The sequence below is a fragment of the Rhinopithecus roxellana genome, unplaced genomic scaffold (assembly GCF_007565055.1).
Source record: "Rhinopithecus roxellana isolate Shanxi Qingling unplaced genomic scaffold, ASM756505v1 contig3505, whole genome shotgun sequence".
Taxonomy (NCBI): domain Eukaryota; kingdom Metazoa; phylum Chordata; class Mammalia; order Primates; family Cercopithecidae; genus Rhinopithecus; species Rhinopithecus roxellana.
The window spans coordinates 36,010-48,579 of NW_022142541.1; the positions used below are offsets into that span (position 1 = coordinate 36,010).

At 23.7% G+C, this 12,570-nt stretch overlaps 1 pseudogene across 1 annotated transcript in view; it reads right to left on the bottom strand.

Annotated features, from left to right (window-relative positions):
• Nucleotides 1-12,570, bottom strand: part of LOC115895881 — a 28,821-nt pseudogene that overhangs the window by 912 nt on the left and 15,339 nt on the right. The window contains exon 2 of the transcript XR_004055958.1: nucleotides 22-1,710. The product of XR_004055958.1 is annotated as a protein PRRC2C pseudogene (transcript). The remainder of the gene's footprint in view (nucleotides 1-21; nucleotides 1,711-12,570) is intronic.

The following is a 12,570-nucleotide window of genomic DNA, read 5'->3' on the forward strand; positions in this document are numbered from 1 at the left end:
GTGGCTGAGTCCTCTTCCCACAGCTCTCTTCTAGGGTGCAAACTGTGTAGGAAACGGTTGTGTCATTCTCACAGTGGCAGGGGCTGACTGGAACTGCTTCTGGTAGACAATACTGTTCATTTTGCTGGACTGGCTGTTCGGACTTGTAGAAGTAGCCCGGAAGGGACTAGATGTTGGTGTGGTGCTTCTACCAGCGATTGGAGGTGTGCCTGGTTTTATATCAATGCCACTTCCAAAGGCTTTTAGTTCCATTTCAGACATTTTTCCTGTGGTTGCAATCATGCTATGCTGTGTTCCAGCAGGAATTAATCCTCTGAAAGGCTGGCTTCCTTGTGCAGGACGACTCAGACTCTGAGCCTGTGCTTGGGGAGTGGTATGCTGTAACGGGGACTGAAGAGTCTGAGGCAAAGCAATTAGAGGTTGCCCTGTAGATCCAAAATTAGGCAAGGAAAGCTGGGATCCTGGTAAAGGTACTGTAACCTGCTGGAGAGCACTTGGTGACTGGGCAGTGTTATAAAAATTTGTCTGACCAGGCTGTTGTACTTGTCCAGAATAAAGATTTGAAGCCTGGGTAAGATTTGCTCTAGCCTGGAGAAGATGTGTGTCAATCAGCTGGGAACCTCCTAGTCCTGATGCCTGCCCCAGTTGATGTTCATACAATATGGGAATAGGCTGGGTATTTGATGTTTGCTGAAAGGCAAGACCAGATTGTGCCTTGGCAAGTTCTTGGTGTTGGACAGTTGGAAAGTTGTGAATAGCAGTCCCAGAAAGGACCACAGATGGCTGGGATAAACTGCTTTGCATAAAAGCTGGCTGAGATCTATATGGTTGAAGTGAAGAGCTGAACAATTCCTGAGCCTGGGAAACAGCAGGTCCAGCCCCCAAACTCAGTTGGGCTTGATGCTGCCCTTGCAGTGGTGCATAAATAGGGATTGGAATCTGCTGAACTGAAGTTGGCTGAGAGAGACCTGGTTGGAAACCCTGTTGTTGAGCCAAGGATGGTGGAGCCAATCGTGCATGCTGGGTATTAAATAAATGACTTGTGTCCATATAGAAGGCTGGGATTTGAGCTGCTGCAGACTGAGACACATAAACTTGCAGACTCTGTTGTTGCTGGGCAATAAGGGAAGGCATACAGCTTAACTGTGAAAAATGACTTGCAGAAGGCAGGCTGCTTGTCTGCAACTTCTGAGGTTTCACTTTACAAATATTTGGAGGGTCTGATGTGGTTGTAGATTTTGTGCTCAAAGAAGAGGTAGTGTATGTACCAGCTCCTGATAGTGTTGTTGTAGGAGTGACTGAAGCAACAGGAATCTGGGGCATCGATGCACTTGAGAACGAATTATAATTAGCAGTGCTTGGTGCACTGGCACTACTGCTGACTCCAGTTGCAATTGGAGGTGCTGTGGAAGTTACTGGAGACCCCTTTTCCCTTACATTTGGAGAATTCTCCCATTCCTTGCGTGCAGACTCCATCTTGAAGGTGAGGCTGAAAGTAGTGGGAGGAACTGAAGTTAGGCTGGAGCTCTGTTGTATAGTCTCTCTCTTAGGGAGGGGAAGGGTGTTAGGCAGGGGCACATTATTAACCAAAGTATCCTCCATCTTTGTGTTATTAGTAGCCACAGTGTTAGGCAGAGAAGAAGAGGGTGTAGTATAGTCTGTTACAGACTCCTTTGCATTAGTACCATATTCTGCAGATGATACCGAGATCTATTATGTCTATATTTTATACCTATATCTATTATGTCTATATTTTATACCTCTCTCTATTATATCTATTATGTCTATATTTTATACCTCTATCTATTATATCTATTATGTCTGTATTTCATACCTGTATCTATTATATCTATTATGTCTATATTTTATACCTATAGCTATTATGTCTACATTTTATACGTATATCTATTATATTTATTGTGTCTATATTTTATACTTACATCTATTATGTCTATATTTTATACCTATATCTATCATATCTATTATGTCTATATTTTATACCTATACATATCATATCTATTATGTCTATATTTTATACCTATATCGATTATATCTACTATGTCTATATTTTATACTATATCTATTGTATCTTTTATGTCTATATTTTATACCAATATCTTTTGTATGTATTATGTCTATATTTTATGCCGATATCTATTATATCTATTATGTCTATACTTTATAACTATATCTATTATGTGTATATTTTTTACCTGTATCGATTATACTTATTATGTCTATATTTCATACCTATATCTATTCTATCTCTTATGTCTATATTTTTTACCTATATATATTATATCTTTTATGTTTCTATTTTATACCTATATCCCTTATGTCTATATTTTATACCTATATCGATTATATCAATTATATCTATATTTTATACCTATATCTATTATACCTCTTATGTCTATATTTTATACCTATATCCATTATATGTATTATGTCCATATTTTATACCTATATCTATTATATCCACTATATCTATATTTTATACCTATATCTATTGTATCTATATTTGATATCTATATCCATTATATCTATATTTTATATCTATATCTATTATATCTATTATGTTTATATTTTATAACTATATCTATATCTATTATATCTATAATTTATACCTAAATCTATTATAACTATATTTTATACCTATAATTATTATATCTATATTTTATACCAATATCGATTATATATATTATATTTATATTTTATAATTATATCTATTATATCTATATTTTATAACTATATCTATTATATCTATTGTCTATATTTTATACCTGTATCTATTATATCTATTTTTTATACGTACATCTATTATATCTATTAATCTATATTTTATACCTATATCTATTATATCTATATTTCATACCTGTATCTACTATATCTATTATGTCTATTTTTTATACCTATATCTATTATATCTATTATATCTATATTTTATACCTATATCTATTATATCTATTATGTCTATCTATTATATCTATTACATCTATATTTCATACCTATATCTATTATATCTATATTTTATACCTGTATCTATTATATATATTATGTCTATGTTTTATACCTATATCTATTATATCTATTATGTCTATATTTTATACCTATTTCTATCTATTATGTCTATATTTTATACCTATATCTATCATATCTACTATGTCTGTATGTTATAGCTATATATATCATATCTATTATGTCTATATTTTATGCCTATATCTATTATATCTATTATGTCTGTATTTCATACCTATATCTATTATATCTATTATGTCTATATTTTATACCTATATCTATTATATCTGTTATGTCTATATTTTATAACTATATATTATGTCTATATTTTATATCTATATCCATTATATATATTATGTCTTTACTTTATATCGAAATCTATTATGTCTATATTTTACACCTATATCTATTACATCTATTATGTCTATATTTTATACCTATATCTATTATATCTATTATGTCTATATTTTATACCTATATCTAGTATATCTATTATGTTTGTATTATACACCTATATCTATTATATCTATTATGTCTATATTTTATACCTATATCTATTATATCTATTATGTCTGTATTGTATACCTATATCTATTATATCTATGACGTCTATTTTTGATACCTATATCTATTATATCTCTTATGTCTATATATTATACCTATATCTATTATATCTATTATATCTATATTTTATACCTATATCTATTATAACTATATTTTATACCGATATCTATTATATCTATATTTTATACCTTTATCTATTATATCTATTATATTTATATTTTATAATTATAGCTATTATATCTATATTTTATACCTAAAACTATTATATCTATTATGTCTATATTTTATACCTATACCTATTCTGTCTATATTTTATACCTATATTTATTATATCTATTATGTCTGTATTTTTTACCTATATCTATTATACCTATTATGTCTATATTTTATACCTCTATTATATCAATTACGTCTATATTTTATACCTATCTCTATTATATCTTTTATATCTATATTTTATACCTATATCTATTATGTCTATTATGTCTATATTTTATACCTATAACTATTTTGTCTATATTTTCTACCTCTATCTATTATATCTATTATGTTTATATTTTGTACCTATATCTATTATGTCTATATTGTATACCTTAATCTATTACATCTATTATGTCTATATTTTATAACTATATCTATTATATCTATTATGTCTATATTTTATACCTCTGTCTATTATATCTATTATATCTCTATTTTATACCTATATCTATTATATCTGTATTTTATACCTGTATCTATTATATCTATTATGTCTATGTTTTATACCTATATCTATTATATCTATTATGTCTATATTTTATACCTACATCTGTTATATCTATTATGCCTATATTTTATAAATATATTTATTATATCTATATTTGATATCTATATCTATTTTAAATATTATGTCTATATTTTATAACTATATCTGTTATATCTATTATGTCTCTATTTTATACCTGTATCTATTATGTCTATATTTTATACCTATATCGATTATATCTATTATGTCTATATTTTATCCCTATATCTATTATATCTATTATGTCTATATTTAATGCCTATATGTATTATATCTATTATGTCTATATTTTATACTTATATCTGTAATATTTATTATATCCATATTTTTAACCTATATCTATTATAACTATATTTAATATGTATTATATCTATATTTTATACCTATACCTATTTTATCTATTATATTATATTTCAAAACTATATCTATTATATCTATATTTTAAACCTATATCTATGATATCTATTATATCTACGTTGAATACCTATATCTATAATATCTATTATGTCTATAGTTTATACATATATCTATTATATCTATTATTACTATATTTTATAACTATATACATTTTATCTATTATATCTATATCTTATAGCTGTATCTACTATATCTATTATGTCTATATTTTATACCTATATCGATTATGTCTATACTTTATACCTATATAAATTATATCTATTATGTCTATATTTTATTTCTATATCTATTATGTCTATATTTTATAACTATGTATATTATATCTATTATGTCTACATTTTATACCTGTATCTATCTATTATGTCTATGATTTATACCTATGTCAATTATATCTATTTTGTCTATATTTTATACCTATATCTATTATATCTATTATGTCTATATTTAATACCTATATCTATTATATCTATTATGTCTATATTTTATACCTATATCTATTATAATTATTACGTCTATATTTTATACCTACATCTGTTATATCTATTATGCCTATATTTTATAAATATATCTATTATATCTATATTTTATATCTTTATCTATCATAAATATTATGTCTATATTTTATAACTATATCTGTTATATCAATTATGTCTCTATTTTACACCTATATCTATTATGTCTATATTTTATACCTATATCTATTATATCGATTATGTCTATATTTTATACCTATATCTATTATAACTATTACGTCTATATTTTATACCTACATCTGTTGTATCTATTATGCCTATATTTTATAAATATATCTATTATATCTATAGTTTACAACTATATCTATTATAAATATTATGTCTATATTTTATAACTATATCTGTTATATCTATTATGTCTCTATTTTATACCTATATCTATTATGTCTATATTTTATACCTATATCTATTATATCTATTATGTCTATATTTTATAACTTTGTATATCTATTACGTCTATATTTATACCTATATCTATTCCACCTATTATGTCTATATTTTAAACCTATATCTATTATGTTGATATTATATACCTATATCTAATATATCTATTATGTCTATGTTTTATACCTATTTCTATTATGTCTATATTTTATACCTATATTTATTATATCTATTATGTCTATATTTTATACTTATATCTGTAATATCTATTATATCTATATTTTATACCTATATCTATTATAACTATATTTTATACCTATAGGTATTTTATCTATGTTTTACACCTATATCTTTTATATATATTATATGTATATTTCATAAGTATATCTATTATATCTATATTTTAAACCTATATCTATTATATCTATTATATCTATATTTAATACATATATCTATTATATCTATATTTTATATGTATATCTATTATATCTATTATGTCAGTATTTTATACCTATATCTATTATATCTGTTATGTCTATATTTTTTGCCTATATCTATTATATCTATTATGTCTATATTTTTTTTTTTTTTTTTTTTTTTTTTTTTTTTGAGACGGAGTCTCGCTCTGTCGCCCGGGCTGGAGTGCAGTGGCCGGATCTCAGCTCACTGCAAGCTCCGCCTCCCGGGTTTACGCCATTCTCCTGCCTCAGCCTCCCGAGTAGCTGGGACTACAGGCGCCCGCCACCTCACCCGGCTAGTTTTTTTTTTTTTGTATTTTTTAGTAGAGACGGGGTTTCACCATGTTAGCCAGGATGGTCTCGATCTTCTGACCTCGTGATCCGCCCGTCTCGGCCTCCCAAAGCGCTGGGATTACAGGCTTGAGCCACCGCGCCCGGCCATGTCTATATTTTATACATATATCTATTATATCTATTATATCTATATTTTATACCTATATCTTTTATATCCATTTTTTATACCTATACCTATTATATCTATTACATCCATATTTTATACCTATATCTATTATATCTTTATTTTATACCCATATCTATTAATATCTAATATGTCTGTATTTTATACCAATATCTATTATATCCATTATGCCTATATTTTACACCTATATTTATTATATCTATTATGTCTATATGTTATACCTATATCTATTATATCTATTATGTCTATATTTTTCACCTATATCTATTATCTCTATTATGTCTATATTTAATACCTATATCTATCATATCTATTATGTCTATATTTTATACCTATATCTATTATATCTGCTATGTATATATTTTATACCTATATCTATTATATCTATTATGTCTATATTTTATACCTATATCTATTATGTCTATTATGTCTATATTTTATACATATATCTATTATATCTATTATATCTGTATTTTATACTTATATATATTATATCTTTTATGCCTATGTTTTATAAATATATCTGTTATATCTATTATGTCTATATTTTATACCCATATCTTTTATATCTATTTTGTCTATATTTTATACCTATTTCAATTATGTCTATATTTCATTCCTATACCTATTATGTCTATTATGTCTATCTTTTATACCTACATCTGTTATATCAATATTTTATCACAATATCTGTTACAACTATTTTATCTCTATTTCATACCTAGATCTACTATGTTTATATTTCATGAATATATCTACTGTATCTTTTAGGTCTATATTTTATACCTATATCTATTATATCTATTATGTCTATATTTTATACCTATATCTATTATATCTATTACGTCTATATCTATTATATCTATAATGTCTATATTTAATATCTATATCTTTTATATATGTTATGTCTATATTTTATACCTATATCGATTGTAATTCTTATGTCTATATTTTATACCTATATCAATCATGTCTATATTTTATACCTCTATATATTATATCTTTTATGTCTATATTTTATACCTATATCTATTATATCTATTATGTGTATATTTTATACCTATGTCTATTATATCTATTATGTCTATATTTTATACCTATGTCTATTATATCTATTATGTCTATATTTTATACCTATACATATTATGTCTATATTTTATTCCTATATCTATTATATCTATTATGTCTATAGTTCATGCCTATATCTATTATTTCTCTATTTTATACCTATATCTATTATAACTCTTATGCCTATATTTTATTTTATTTTTTTATTTTTTATTTTTTGAGACAGAGACTCACTCTGTCGCCCAGGCTGTAGTGCAGTGGCCGGATCTCAGCTCACTGCAAGCTCCGCCTCCCGGGTTTAAGCCATTCTCCTGCCTCAGCCTCCCGAGTAGCTGGGACGACAGGCGCCTCCCACCTCACGCGGCTAGTTTTTAGTATTTTTAGTAAAGACGAGGTTTCACCGTGTTAGCCAGGAGGGACTCGATCTCCTGACCACATGATCTGCCCGTCTCGGCCTCCCAAAGTTCTGGGATTACAGGCTTGAGCCACCACGCCCGGCCTTATGCCTATATTTTATAACTATATCTATAATATCTCTTGTGTCTATATTTTATACCTATATCTATTATGTCTATATTTTATACCTCTATCTATTATATCTATTATGTCTATATTTGATATCTATATCTATTATATCTATTATGTCTATATTTTATAGCTCTATCTATATCTATTATATACATATTTTATACCTATACCTATTATGTCTATATTTTATATCTATATCTATTATATCTACTATGTCTATATTTTATTCGTATATGAATTATATATATTATGTCTATTTTTCATACCTATATCTATTCTGTCTTTCAGGTTTATATTTTATACGTATATCTATTATATCTATATTTTATACCTGTATCTATTTTATGTATTATGTCTATATTTTATACCTATATCTATTATACCTGTAATGTCTATATTTTATACCTATATCTCGTATATCTATTATGTCTGTATTTTATACCTATATCTATTATATCCATTATATCTATATTTTATACCTCTATCTATTATTTCTATATTTTATACCTGTATCTATTACATCTCCTATGTCTGTATTTTATACGTGTATCTATTATATCTATTATGTCTATATTTTATATCTATATCTCTTATATCTATTATGTCTGTATTTTATACCTATATCTATTATACCTATTATGTCTATATTGTATACCTATATCTATTAAGTCTATATTTTTTACCTATATTTATTATATGTATTATGTCTATATTTTATAACTATGTCTATTATGTCTATAGTTTATATCTATATCTATTATGTCTATATTTCATACCGATATCTATTATGTCTATATTTAATATCTTTATCTATTATATATATGATGTCTGTATTTTATACCTATATCTATTATGTCTATATTTTATACCTATATCTATTATATCTATTATGTCTATATTTTATACCTATATCTATTATATCTATTATGACAATATTTTGTAGCTATATATATTATATCTATTATACGTATATTTTATACCTATATCTATTATATCTATTATGTCTATATTTTATACCTATAACTATTTTGTCTATATTTTTCACCTATATCTATTATATCTATTATGTCTATATTTTATACCTCTATCTATTATATCTATTATATCTATATTTTATACCTATATTTATTATAACTATATTTTATACCTATATTTCTTATATCTATATTTAATACCTATATCTATCATATCAATTAGATTTATATTTTATAATTATATCTATTATATATATATTTTATACCTATATCTATTATATCTATTATATCTCTATTTTATGACTATATCAATTATATCTATATTTTATACGTTTATCTATTATATCTATTCTATCTATACTTTATACCTATATCGATTATATCTATATTTTATACCTTTATCTATTATATCTATTATGTCTATATTTTTACCTATATCTATTATGTCTATTATGTCTCTATTTTATACCTGAGTCTATTATATCTATTATGTCTATATTTTATACCTATATCCATCAAATCTATTATATCTCTATTATACCTATATTTGTTATATCTATTATGTCTATATTTTATACCTATATCTATTATTTCTATTATGTCTATATTTTATACATTTATCTATTTTATGTATTATGTCTATATTTTATACCTATATCTGTCATATTTATTATGTCAATACTTTATACCTATATCTATTATGTCTATATTTTATACGTGTATCGACTATATGTATTAAGTCTATATTTTATAAATATATCTATTATATCTCTTATGTCGATATTTTATACCTATATCTATTATATCTATTATGTTTATATTTTATACACATATCTATTATGTCTATATTTTATACCTATATCTATTATATCTATTATGTCTATGTTTTATACCTTTATCTACTATACCTCTTATGCCTATATTTTATACCTATATCTATTATATCTATTATGTCTATATTTTATATCTTTATCCATTATATCTATTATGTCTGTTTTATACCTACATCTATTATATTATGTCTATTTTTTATGCCTATACCCATTTTATCCACTATATATATATTTTATACCAATATCGTATTATATCTATATTTTATACGTATATCCATTATATCTATTATTTCTATATTTTATACATATATCGATTATATCTATTGTCTATATTTTATACCTGTATCTACTATAACTTTTTATACATGTAGCTGTTATATCTATCATATCTATATTTTACAACTATATCTATTATATCTATATTTTGTACCTGTATCTATTATATCTATTATGTCTATATTTTATACCTATATCTATTATATCTATTATGTCTATATATTGTACCTATATCTATTATATCAATTATGTCTGTATTGTATACCTATATCTATTATATCTATTATGTCTATATTTGATATCTATATCTATTATATCTAGTATGCCTCTATTTTATACCTATATCTATTATATCTTTTATATCTATATTTTATAACTACATCTATTTTAACCATATTTTATACCGATATCTATTATATCTATATTTTATACCCTTATCTATTATATCTATTATATTTATATTTTATAATTGTATCTATTATATCTATATTTTATACCTATATCTATTATATCTATTATATCGATATTTTATACCTATATATATTATATCTATATTTTATACCCCTATCTATTATCTCTTTGATGTCCATATTTTATACCGATATCTATTATATCTATTATGTCTATATTTGATACCTATGTCTATTACATCTATTTTGTCTATATTTTATACCTATATCTATAATATCTATTATGTCTGTATTTCATACCTATATCTATTATATCTATTATGTCTATATTTTATACCTATATCTATTATGTCTATATTTTATATCTATATTATATCTATTATAGCTATATTTTATACCTATATCTATTATATCTATTATGTCTATATCATATACCTATATCGATTATAACTGTTATGTCTATATTTTATCGGTATATCTATTATGTCTATACTTTCTACCGATATCTATTATGTCTGTATTTTATACGAATATCTATTATGTCTTTATTTTATACCTATATCTATTATATCTATTATGTCTATATTTTATTCCTATATCTATTACATCTATTATGTCTACATTTTATACCTATATCTATTATATCTATTATGTTTACATTTTATAACTATATCTATTATATCTATTATGTGTATATTTATATCTATATCTATTATATCTATTATGTCTGTATTTTAAACCTGTATCTATTCTGTCTATATTTTACACCTATATCTATTATATCTATTATGTCTATATTTTATACCTATAACTATTTTGTCTATATTTTCTACCAATATCTATTATATCTATTATGTCTATATTTTTTAGCTATATCTATTATATCTATTATGTCTAAATATTATACCTATATTGATAATGTCTATATTTTATGCCTATATCTATTATAATTCTTATATCTATATTTTATACCTGTATCTATTATATCTATATTTTATACCAATATCAATTATATCTATTGTGTCTATATTTAATACCTATATCTATTATATCTATTAGGTCTATATTTTAAACCTATAACTATTATATCTAATATATCTATATTTTATACCTATATCTATTATGTCTATATTTTATACCTATATCTATTAAATCTATTATGTCTATATTTTATACTTATATCTATTATATCTCTTATATCTATATTTTCTACCTATATCTATTATGTCTATATATTATACCTATAAATATAATATCTATTATGTCTATATTTTATACCCATATCTATTATATCTATTATGTGTATATTTTATACCTATATCGATTATATCTATAATGTCTATATTTTATACCTATATCTATTATAATTCTTATGTCTATATTTTATACCTATATCAATTATATCTATATTTCATACCAATACCAATTATATCTATTGTATCTATATTTAATACCTATATCTATTATATCTATTATGTCTATATTTTATACCTATAACTATTATATCTAATGTATCTATATTTTATACCTATATCTATTATGTCTATATTTTATACCTATATCTATTAAATCAATTATGTCTATATTTTATACTTATATCTATTATATCTATTATATCTATATTTTATACCTAAATCTATTATGTCTATATATTATACCTATAAATATCATATCTATTATGTCTATATTTTATACCTATATCTATTATATCTATTATGTCTATATTTTATACCTATATCTATTATATCTATTATGTCTATATTTTATACTTATATCTATTTTATCTATTATGTCTATATTTTATACCTATTTGTATTATGTCTATATTTCATAACTATATCT